The sequence below is a fragment of the Chelonia mydas genome, chromosome 4 (assembly GCF_015237465.2).
Source record: "Chelonia mydas isolate rCheMyd1 chromosome 4, rCheMyd1.pri.v2, whole genome shotgun sequence".
Classification (NCBI taxonomy): domain Eukaryota; kingdom Metazoa; phylum Chordata; order Testudines; family Cheloniidae; genus Chelonia; species Chelonia mydas.
The window spans coordinates 63,457,925-63,470,814 of NC_057852.1; positions in this window are offsets into that span (position 1 = coordinate 63,457,925).

Genomic DNA, 12,890 nt, shown 5'->3' on the forward strand with positions numbered 1-12,890 from the left:
AGAGTATTGATGATTTGGAGCACAGTTTCACTCCCACTTTGCTTTGTAGGAGGAGCCCATGTAGTTAAAGTGGTGATGATCCGACAGAGAACATAGTTTGGGATTGTTGTTTTTCTGATGCTCCCTTAATACAATTATAGCAGAAATGCTTCCATTATTCTTGTGCTCCAGCAATATTGTTCTTTCTTGAAATGCAGCACCAATAATTTCTTTGGAATGGAAAGATGCCAAGAACTTGACTAATGTCTTCTAACCTGGGTGAGATCTTTTTCCAAAAATGTATACTTTGGCCTGACCTTTAAGGGACGCCCTTAAGAAATGTTCGTAGTTTTTCGACTCCCATGACATGCAGCCATTCTGCCTTGTGCTGGGATCCTATTAGATCTCCCAATGCTAATCAGTATTGAACTGGATATGGACTTGTTTGGAAATCTATCAAAGAACACAAAGGACGGTCCTGTAGCAAGTGTTATTTGTGTTTCCAGAGATGGCTCTCATCTCCGAATCAATACTGAACCAAAGGCCCTGCATAGTGCTAAAGAGGAACTGTTCCATTGGAGGTGCCTTCTTATAGATGGGATGCAAAAGCCAAGGTCCCAAACACTGGTGATCATAGATATTTCCTGAGTGTTATTTGAAAGGGTAGAGTTATTAACACTGGTGTTCTGGTCAAATTCCAACTCGGCTAATTGCACTTTGCCTCCCTAAATTTCTTCTGCAATTTCAATGAGATTCTGAATTCATCTTCACTTCCTGTCCTAAACTATTTTGTAGAATTGCTGTATGCCACTGCCAATTCATCTTCTTCCCATGTCACTAATTAAGTTATCACCTTCACAAATCTCTTCCTTGGCTTCCTTTCATTTACTACATCAAATTCAAGTAACTTATCCAGACCTTCATGGCCCTGCATAATTTTGCCCTCACTCCTGATCTCCTCTCCTCTTATTCATTACACTTGTTGCCTTCTCTTAATCCTCTCCATTTATGAATCCCCACTCTCAGCTTGTACCTTCTGATGCCAAGCAGCCTTCGGAGCTGAGAAGCTCATGGCCATTGCCAGTTTCAGAGATGCAGAAATATCAAGGCTAATATCAGGGGTTTTTTTTTAAAAAAAAAAGTAGTGTCTTGCCCTTTTCATTACAGACAGCCTTCAAAATGTAAACCAGTGGCTAGAACATAAGAACGGCCCTACTGGGTCAGACCAAAAGTCCATCTAGCCCAATATTCTGTCTTCCTACATGGCCAGTGCCAGGTGCCCCAGAGGGAATGAACAGAACAGGTAATCATCAAAAAGAAAAGGAGTACTTGTGGCACCTTAGAGACTAACCAATTTATTTGAGCATAAGCTTTCGTGAGCTACAGCTCACTTCATCGGATGCATAAAGTGGAAAATGCAGTGAGGATGTTTTATACACACAGACCATGAAAAAATGGGTGTTTATCACTTCAAAAGGTTTTCTCTCCACCCACCCCACTCTCCTGCTGGTAATAGCTTATCTAAAGTGATCACTCTCCTTACAATGCGTATGATAATCAAGGTGGGCCATTTCCAGCACAGGGTTTAACAAGAACGTCTGAGGAACACTTCCTGGACACTACGGTGCTAATAAGCAATGGTCACATAAACACCACCCTATACCGGAAACCTACTGACCACTATTCCTACCTACATGCCTCCAGCTTTCACCCAGACCACACCACACGGTCCATTGTCTACAGCCAAGCTCTACGATACAACCGCATTTGCTCCAACCCCTCAGACAGAGACAAACACCTACAAGATCTCTATCAAGCATTCTTACAACTACAATACCCACCTGCTGAAGTGAAGAAACAGACTGACAAAGCCAGAAGAGTACCCAGAAGTCACCTACTACAGGACAGGCCTAACAAAGAAAATAACAGAACGCCACTAGCCATCACCTTCAGCCCCCAACTAAAACCTCTCCAAAGCATTATCAAGGATCTACAACCTATCCTGAAGGACAACCCATCACTCTCACAAATCTTGGGAGACAGGCCAGTCCTTGCCTACAGACAGCCCCCCAACCTGAAGCAAATACTCACCAGCAGCTACATACCACACAGCAGAACCACTAACCCAGGAACCTATCCTTGCAACAAAGCCCGTTGCCAACTGTGCCCACATATCTATTCAGGGGACACCATCACAGAGCCTAATAACATCAGCCACACTATCAGAGGCTCGTTCACCTGCACATCTACCAATGTGATATATGCCATCAGGTGCCAGCAATGCCCCTCTGCCATGTACATTGGCCAAACTGGACAGTCTCTACGTAAAAGAATAAATGGACACAAATCAGATGTCAAGAATTATAACATTCATAAACCAGTAGGAGAACACTTCAATCTCTCTGATCACGCGATTACAGACATGAAAGTTGCGATATTACAACAGAAAAACTTCAAAACCAGACTCCAGCGAGAGACTGCTGAATTGGAATTCATTTGCAAATTGGATACAATTAACTTAGGCTTGAATAGAGACCGGGAGTGGCTAAGTCATTATGCAAGGTAACCTATTTCCCCTTGTTTTTTCCTCCCCCCCACCCCCCCACTGTTCCTCAGAGGTGCCACAAGTACTCCTTTTCTTTTTGCGAATACAGAGTAACACGGCTGCTGCTCTGAAACCGGTAATCATCAAGTGATCCATACCCTGTTGCTCATTCCCAGCTTCTGGCAAATAGAGGCTAGGGACACCATTCCTGCCCATCCTGGCTAATAGCAATTGATGGGCCTATCCTCCATGAATTTATCTAGTTCTTTTTTTAACCCTGTTATGGTCTTGGCCTTCACAACATCCTCTGGCAAGGAGTTCCACAGTTTGACTGGGTGTTGTGTGAAGAAATACTTCCTTTATTTGTTTTAAACCTGCTGCCTATTAATTTCATTTGGTGACCCCTAGTTCTTGTGTTATGAGAAGTAGTAAACAACACTTCCTTATCTACTTTCTCTCCACCAGTAATAATTTTATAAACCTGAATCATATCTCCCCTTAGCTGTCTCTTTTCCAAGCTGAAAAATCCCAGTCTTATTAATCACTCCTCATATGGAAGCCATTCCATACCCCTAATCATTTCTTTTTCTGAACCTTTTCCAATTCCAATATATCTTTTTTGAGATGGGCAACCACATCTGCACACAGTATTCAAGATGTGGGCGTACCATGGATTTATATAGAGGCAACATGATACTTTCTGTCCTATTATCTATCCCTTTCTTAATTATTCCCAGCATGCTGTTCACTTTTTTGACTGCTGCTGCACATTGAGTGGATGTTTTGAGAGAACTATCCACAATGACTCCAAGATCTCTTTCTTGAGTGGTAACAGCTAATTTAGACCCCATCATTTTATATGTATAGTTGGGATTATGCTTTTCAATGTGCATTACTTTGCATTTATCAACATTAAATTTCATCTGCCATTTTGTTGCCCAGTCACCCAGTTTTGAGAGATCCTTTTGTAGCTCTTCGCAGTCTGCCTGGGTCTTAACTATCTTTAGTAATTTTGTATCATATGCAAATTTTGCCACCTCACTGTTTACCCCTTTTTCCAGATCATTTATGAATATGTTGAATAGGACTGGTCCCAGAACAGACCCCTAGGGGACACCACTATTTACCTTTCTCCATTCTGAAAACTGACCATTTATATCTACCCTTTGTTTCCTATCTTTTAACCAGTTACCAGTCCATGAGAGCACCTTCCCTCTTATCCAGTGGTAGCTTACTTTACGTAAGAGCCTTTGGTGAGGATTTCTGTCAAAGGCTTTCTGAAAATCTAAGTACACTATATCCACTGGATCCCCTTGGTCCACATGCTTGTTGACCCCCTCAAAGAATTCAGACAACAAACTTGCCCCAAGGGTATTGTAATCGCTCCTCCTCCACCTGGAGAACTCCCTCGCAAAACTCCCCTGTTAGCTACTCCTGTTTGCTAGCTCCTCTGGTCACTGTTCACTAGCTAGGAATGTCAGTTTGTTTATTGACTTGTGAAATCCACCACCATCTGTACCTCAGTATTTGGAAGAAACCCAGCCCAATTTATGGCTCTAGGAGACAGTGCCACCCAAGCTGCTATTGCTTGTGCTAAGACTGCTTCAAGCTCCTGACCAGCTGGAGGCCTGCATCTACGCCAACTCTTCTACTAGGCAGTCAATGTGACCTTTGGCCAAACTGTGGGCAGTTCAAATAGCATGAGCAGCAGCCTTCTCTAGCAGGCTAGTGGATTAGACATGGGACTGAATGTTAAGATATCTGCATTCAAACCAAAGCTCTGACCCAGACCCGCTTTGTTGTCTTAGGCAAGTTACTTAATCTCTCTGACTCAGATTCCACATCTCTAAAATTGGGATGATAAATAGTTACCTATTTTACAGGGAAGTTGTTATAATTAATTCACAAGAATGCACGCTAAACCTCCAGTGCATGTGGCCTATGGTTGGAACAGCCTTCCACATACTGACAAGCCATACTCTGTACTCCGTGTCCCTCTTAACATTCAGGATTTCTTCCTCTTTCTTCTCACCTAAATCCCTCCTTGTGGCCCTTTCCTTCCTATATCTTCTCTTTGTTTGTCTAGTCCACTTTACAATGTAAACTCTTTAGGACAGAGCACGTTTCTTACTCTGTTTGTAAAACAAAATGCATATGAACAGCACAAGGGAAACCATTTATAATTACTTAGTGATAATGTTACTATTATCATGACAGCCTGCTTAACAGCTGTCATATTTCATCCCAGAAGTGCACAGTGCATGCCAATGTTGTCTGCCTAAGAGTGAATAAAATAATCCCTGACGAGTTTGTAAAGCACTTTGCAATAAAAGGTGCTCTATAAATGGAACTGCTTGTAATATTCAAAATTTGGAAACTCCCTCCCAGTTTTGTCATTTTCCATTTTAGTAAATACTACATATATTGATTCCCTTCTCGTCACATAGAAACCCTGGGATGCTGGGAGAAGCAAAGAAGCTGAACTACACATGGCTGTTTTTGTTAAACTACATGGTCGATATACATAATATCTTTTCATATTTAACACTTTAGGTTGTGGAACAGCTTCCTCTGTGATGTCAGCACATCCCTAGGAATGCTGTTTTAGGGAAGTGCTGCTGCAGAACCAGCAGAGGGAGCCCAAAACATTCAGTTTGATTATTCCCAAAAAATAGTGACATGAGCTAAGGTTTCAACTTTCTTTTTGTTCATTTGGCGTCATGTTGTTATTGGCTCCCCTCTCTCCCCTCCTCCACACATTTTAAGCTGCTTGCTGGACATGGATGAGACAGACAGAAAATTCAGATATAACTTTTAATTCCCATTTACATCTTTTGGAAACCCTTCCCTCCCTCCAGGACCCTGGTTTGAGGGTAAGCTAGGCCTTAGGATATACCGTGACCAATAATACATGCTTGTGGGGAATCTGCCTTAGCGTCTGCAGTGTGTTAATTAACCCACATTATTACAGGACCCCAAACTCCTTTCTATACAGAGCAATAAAGGGTCCAGAGGGACCCATTCTGTTACCCCTTCTGTTCAATGTGTATAGAAAGCCATTGGGAGGGTTAGAGAGAAGACATGGGCTGTAATGTATTCAATACACAGATGACACAGCTCTACAACTTCATCATTTCTGTCATGGTAGCTGCAGGGAACAAATAATCGAGTGAGGCGCGGGGAGCAGGGGCTGGCTGAGGATCAATCTAAACAAGGAAGAGGTGTTAGGAATTAGAGGAATTAGAGCTGGTCAGAATTTTTCAGACAAAAACTAGTGACAAATTTTTTGCAACAATTGCAAAATTCCCCATTTTTGGACGAGTTCCAGTAGTGACGGTAGGTGGGAAGACACTATCTTTTATCTTGGACATCTGGAGAGGATGTGGGCTAGCGTGCAACATATTGGTTTTGTATTGGGGTTCTCAGTATGTGAGGATTGGCATTATATCTGAGTAGTTCAATGTTAAAGATTTTTACCATTTTACATTAGTATATAATTATTAAAATCATGAAAAAGGAACACTGCATCTGGAAATACAGATCCATCTCCTTCACACAGCACAGTATTTGAACATTATAGTGTGGCCTTTTGTTCCTCTTGGATACACTGCAGCTAAATTGTTTCCATAGAGACATCATCCACTTCATCTCCGTAAGTGTCACACACATACACTGTGGTGAAATTGACTGATTTACCACCTCCTATCTATGCCTTACAGTTATAAATGGTTCTGGGGACCTATTAGCTGAAAATGCTGTATGTCATTACTAAGGATGATGTAGATTTGTACTTTGAAATATGAAACATTTTGCTTCTGAAGGTTTATGCTGTATTTCTAAAGAGATTGATTGGAACTGCCATCTGGAAACAATATTCTAAAAAGATAAAAGGAAAATGTTTGTTTCATGACCAAAAATGCTGACTAACAGTCTAGGCTTTAATTGGTCTGGGTAATATCCTTACAGAGGGATTTGTAAAAAGCCTCCTGGAGGGTGCTGAAATCCCCTGCAGAGTACCTGATTTTGGCACTCAAACAAACTGGAGGATTTTCAAAGGAGTACTCATTCTTTGCAGATCTGCACTCTGTTTCTGGTGCTCAGGTTCAGCTGGGATCCCAGCCAGCAATATTTTCTAAACATCACTGCTAAACAACAGCATCGTCTCCAGGCAATGCTGTTTCTCAGGGGCATGTCTGACTGGCTGGGACAGTAAAATGACTTCAGCATACCTGACCTGATAGAGGGGAGAAGAGAAAATGGTGGAGGAGAGAAGAAACTGGTCACTGTTTTTCCTCAGAGTTATATCTGTTCTCAAATGCTGCAGAAGTGGAATGTGAAGCAGATAAGAGACGGTAACTGAGAGTTGGGCCCTTAATACATTATAGTGGCCACGGATTTTGGTATTGACTTTGAGGGGCGGTGAGGGTAATGGATTTGGCCTCCCACAGTGCCCCTATGGTAGAGTTGCCAACTCTCCAGGATTGGCCTAGAGTCTCCCGGAATTGGCATCGACCTCCCAGTGACTATTGGAAGCAATCCAGGAGATTTTAATAGGATATTTTAAGAAAATGACATTATATCACGTTGAGGGGGAAAATCTCCCGGAATAGCTTCAGTCAGAGTTGGCAACCCTACCCGTGGGGTGCAACAAGTCCCTGTACTCACCCTCTCTTCAGCATCTAATGGCCAACAGCACAGTTCCAGATGTGGGAGACTCAGTCTTCCAGCTGGGCCCCATGGGACTCTACCCCTTCTGAGGTTATCAAAGATCAAACAAAAATAACCACCGCAAGCCCTTTGTGGAACTCCCTTCCCTCAGTGGGCCCTCAGCAGGGCGCAGCACATTTCAGCACCCACCGGCAAGTTACTGGTAAGAGTTCTAGAATATTAGTTCAGTGTCTGGCCTTCTTTCCCCCCGGGGACTAAGACAGGCAATGGTTGTGCACACAGTCCCTATTCCCAGCCACACTGTATTCCACAAGGCTGAAACCAAGGCTGCTGCCAACTAAGCAGGGTTTCTCCTTCTTAAGGCCCCTCCTGCAGGCCTGACATGGCTTGCAGGTGTGGTGGGGCAGGGATCTTGAGCCCCTAGCAGCGCCTTAAACACTTTCCTGCCCCCATTGCGGGCTTTGTATGCCCCATCACTGGGGCCAGTAGTATTTAGAAAACTATTCAATATAATATATGATCATTTTAGAATATACTTGTACTACTATGGCTGTTTCTTACTCTGAGTTTTACTAACAGGAGGGGGGCCCCCAAACTTAATTGGGGTCTCTAGGCAGTACCATAATGCAAACAAATTATAATGTTATAACAGTTACTGATTATGACAGTTTGCTTTCACATACTGTCTCACTTCGCCTCAGAAAGGGGCTGCATTTACCAATATTCTAGGTTTGGGGGGTGGGGGGGTTATATTGTTATGCTATTAGATGTTAATGGCTGCCATCAAGCATGTCTTTGATCTATAGGTACTCACAGAAACATAGACAGGTAGCACTGGAAGGGACCTCGAGAAGTCATCTAGTCCAGTCCTCCCCCAACTCCCTGTCATGCTGAGGCAGAACCAAATCAGCCTAGACCATCCCTGACAGGTATTAAAAACTTCGAACAATGGGGATTGCAAAACTTCCTTTGGAAGCCTGTTTCAGTTCCTAATTATCCTTAGCATTAGTCCTGGTCTATACTACAAACTTATATCAATATAAGTATGTCACTCAGGCATGTGGAAAACCCACACCCCTGAGCGACATAGTTATCCCGACCTAACCCCCAGTGTAGACAGCGTGATGTTGACACGAGGGCTTCTCCCATCATCTCCCCAAGAAGGCGGCAGCTAGGTTGGAGTACCTATGCCCATGGGAGAAACTCTCCCCTCAGCATATGTAGCATCTTCACTAAGCACTACAGTAGTCAGCTGCACCCAGTGCAGCGCTGTAAGCAAACCCTCTGAAGGTTTTCTTAATATCTAATTTAACTCTCCCTTGCTGCAGGTTAAGCCCATTACTTTGTATCCTACCTTCACAGAACATGGAGTACAGTTGCTCACTGTCCTCTTTATAAACAGCTTTTAACATATATGAAGACTTATCGGGTTCCCCGGAATCTTCTTTTCTCATGACTAAACATGCCCAGTTTTTTTGACCTTTCCTCAGAAGTCAGGTTTTCTAAACTTTTTATCATTTTTTGTTGCTCTGGACTCTCTCCAGTTTGTCCAAATCTTTCTGTAAGTCTGTTGCCGGAACAGGATAAAGTACTCCAGCTCAGGCCTCATCAGTGCCGAGAAGAGCAGGACAATTATGTCTCACGTCTTACACAGAACACTCCTGTTAATATACCCCAGAATATTTGCCTTTTTCACAGCTGCATCACATTGTTGACTCATTCAATTTGTGATCCACTATAATTCCCAGATCCTTCAGTGCAGTACCACTGCCAAGCCTGTTATTCCCCATTTTGTAGTTGTGCATTTGTTTTTTCCTTCCTTTGCACTTGTCATTATTGAATTTCATCTTGCTGATTTCAGACCAGTTCTCCAATTTGTCATGGTCATTTTGAACTATAATCTTGTCCTCAGAAGTGCTAGCAAGCCCTCCCAGCTTGGTGCCATCCACAAGTTTTATAAGCATACTCTCCCCTCCATACTCTCCACTCCATTAACCAAGTCATTAATGAAAATATTGACTAATACTAGACCCAGGACAGACCCATGCAGGTTCCCACCAGATACATCCCCCCAGTATGACAGTAGACCATTGATAAGTACTCTTTGAGTATGGTCTTTCAATCAGTTGTGCACCCACCTTACAGTAATTTCATTTAGCCCACATTTCCCTAGTTTGCTGATGAGAATGTCATGTGGGACGGGGTCAAAAGCCTTACTAAAAATCAAGATATATCACATCTACAGCTTTCCCCCAAGCCACTAGGCCAGTAACCCTGTCAAAGAAGGAAGTTAGGTTGGTTTGGCATTGTTAAAAGCTGATGGGCCTGCTAATCGCCCTTCATTCAGGCTAAATGAAAGATGCAATAGATCTCCTTTATGGCGTAAAATAGGAGGAGACAATAGAAGCCTAAGGCACTAGACTGCATGCAGGGCCAATTAGAAGTTGAGCCATATGGGCCAAGGGGGGTTTCTGGGGCCTGATTGCAAATGCAGGAGCTTAGGAATTGATTGGTTGCTGGGTGAAGAGAGCCAAAAGAAAGCCAGAAAAGCAGTCATGAGTGTGGGCCTGACAGGGAGCAGAGTTTGCATCAAAGAAATACCTGACTCTTATTATCAATTTTTCCTTCTAATGGAAATAGCCTGGCTAGGCCTCAGATATGGACTAACCACTCAGCCCAAAGATACAACATATTATTTTTACATTTGTTTGATATTTTAAAAATAGCTGTCCCTAATTATTTTTACAAATTTTTAAAGATATTTGTATCTGGCAAAAGGTTGGTTCACAGCATGCTCTGTTTCTGCTTCAATCTGCAGCAATGTTATAATGATGCCTTTGTCACAACTCTGCCATTCCCTGTGCATCACATTCTAATATCACAAACAAGGATCCAGATAGCCTCACCCAGACCTGTGCATGGAGGCCCCTCCCAAGTGGATTTCACCTATCCCATGAAGGAAGTGTGTACATATGTCTATAAAATCAGCCAACGACACTGCTCTATCCCCCCAATCCTTTCATGTGATCACACAGATGGCTTTCCCAGGGTCAGTCTGTGTGGAGCAAGGATTAGGAGTTGGGTATGCAATGGGGAAGAGGGTGGGAAATGCAATCATCCACCAAGTATTCTCAAAGATTAACCAAAAGAGTTGATACAGTGATAAACTACCTTTCCATTTAGCCAATCCAGATAGGAAACAGCAAGGGCAGTCACAATCAAGGGAATCCTGATGGCACGGCTGCTCTATCTCAGCCGGATTGCCATGGAGCAGGTTGAGTGTGCTGGGGTCCCAGCACCAGTGTAGAGGCACCGGATCTCCATACCGCTGGCTCTTGTCCATGAGGATTCTAAGGGTATGGGTAACTTGGGGAGGAATCTCAACTAATTTCTTGCAAGGGGGTGAGAGGAAGGTACACACATGCAAACATCTTCAAAGATTTGTGGAAAACTTTGCACCCTCCAAGTATTTCAGTAGAGCAGGATCAAGGCCAGGATTATAACTTCACTGTGGAATCCAGCCTGGCAATGCAAATACTATTAGATCGAAGGCTATATCACGCATTGTAAATACCATATCCCAAAACTACAAGTGGGAATTCAGCCAGTTATTAGTGCCACATGTTTTGTTTCTATCTAAATGTTCTCCTCCATTCCTATTTGCTTTTGCATAAAAATTCCTCTCTACTTGGTACAACCCCACAGTTTTCCAAAAGGTGAGTGAATTTAAATTACCAGTGGGAGCCGCAATCGGCCAAACCTGCAGACGCGGCAGGTAAACAAACCGGCCCAGCCCACCAGGGGCTTTCCCTGAACAAGCGGCGTCCCAAGTTTGGGAAACACTGGTCTAGAGATACATCTGTACATCATGGCAAGCTGTGTGTACCATATCCATGTCATCCTCAGGCAACCCACAATCCATAGAATATCCATAATAAATAAAGCGAGCAAGATTTTGCTCATGAATATCTCCACTTCTAAGAAATTATTTCAGGCATTAGCTTTGCTGTTTTATTTCGAAAATATAAGATAGTTGAAAAAGAACCTGACAATCTCAAATTAAGGTTCAATAATATCAAAAATAAGAAGTGAAGAAACAAACAAGTTGAAGATACTGTATACTTTAAACTTGAAGACAGGAGACAAAAGTGGTTAAGCAGCAAAGCGGAATGAGCGGGCAGGAATGCATAGGAGCAGAGGGAAAGTGCGGCAGGAGGTTGGATGGGAGTGGAGGAAAACAGAAGGGGGAAATTGAAAATGCCAGAATTAAGGCACAACCTTAATTCTGTCCCCTTGTGAATTATGATACAGTCAGTCTCTAATTACATGATCAATCACTAGTTTTTTCCACAAGACCCCAGCCAGGTAATTCCATTCAGGAGAACAGGATTATATCGCTGCTTCCACAACAGAGTGATACCGGGCAAGCCATTTAAACCAAAATTTTCACATGTGATCACTAATTGTGTGTTCCTCATTTTTGGGTTCTCAAGCTTGATTTACCTGGGACTAGATTTGCAGAACTGCTGAGCGCTCATTACTGCATATGAAATAGATTAGAGTGGTGCTTGGAATTTATGAAGTGGTATAAAAATGCTAAATCCTCTGAAAAATCAGGTCCTAGGCATTTCAAATTGAGCACCAAAAAGTACCGGAAACTTTTGATCTTAATCTCTGTATGCCTCAGTTCCACATCTGTAAAATGGGGATAATATCACCCCCGACCTCACAGGAGTGATGTGAAAATAAATATTGATGTTTGTGAAGCATTCAGATACTGTAGTGATAAGCGCTACAGAAACACCTGTGAGGAAGTTAACAATGCTGTTTCCAGAGCAAGGTTTGAATAGCGTGCAGTAAATAAGGCATGGGGCCACTCATTGAACAATAAGGAGAAAACTGAATAGTGAATAGGTTTCAGAGTAACAGCCGTGTTAGTATGTATTTGCAAAAAGAAAAGGAGTACTTGTGGCACCTTAGAGACTAACCAATTTATTTGAGCATAAGCTTTCGTGAGCTACAGCTCACTTCATCGGATGCATACTGTGGAAAGTGTAGAAGATCTTTTTATGTACACACAAAGCATGAAAAAATACCTTCTCCCACCCCACTCTCCTGCTGGTAATGGCTTATCTAAAGTGATCACTCTCCTTACAATGTGTATGATAATCAAGTTGGGCCATTTCCAGCACAAATCAAGTTGGGCCATTTCCAGCACAAATCCAGGTTTTCTCAACACACACACACGAGTGGGTTTGTGTTTGGGGGTGGGGGGGGGGGGGCGGAGAGAAAACCTGGATTTGTGCTGGAAATGGCCCAACTTGATTATCATACACATTGTAAGGAGAGTGATCACTTTAGATAAGCTATTAGCAGCAGGAGAGTGGGGTGGGAGGAGGTATTTTTTCATGCTTTGTGTGTATATAAAAAGATCTTCTACACTTTCCACAGTATGCATCCGATGAAGTGAGCTGTAGCTCACGAAAGCTTATGCTCAAATAAATTGGTTAGTCTCTAAGGTGCCACAAGTACTCCTTTTCTTTTTGTGAATAGTGAATAGCAGCTCATTAACTGAGCACCATTCTTGTGCACAGAATGATGCATGAAAAAATAGCATGTAACCATGTAATTAACGGCTGTATTGTAATGCACAGGCACAAGCGGGGTGAATAAAGGTTGCACAGGCAACCTTCAGTCT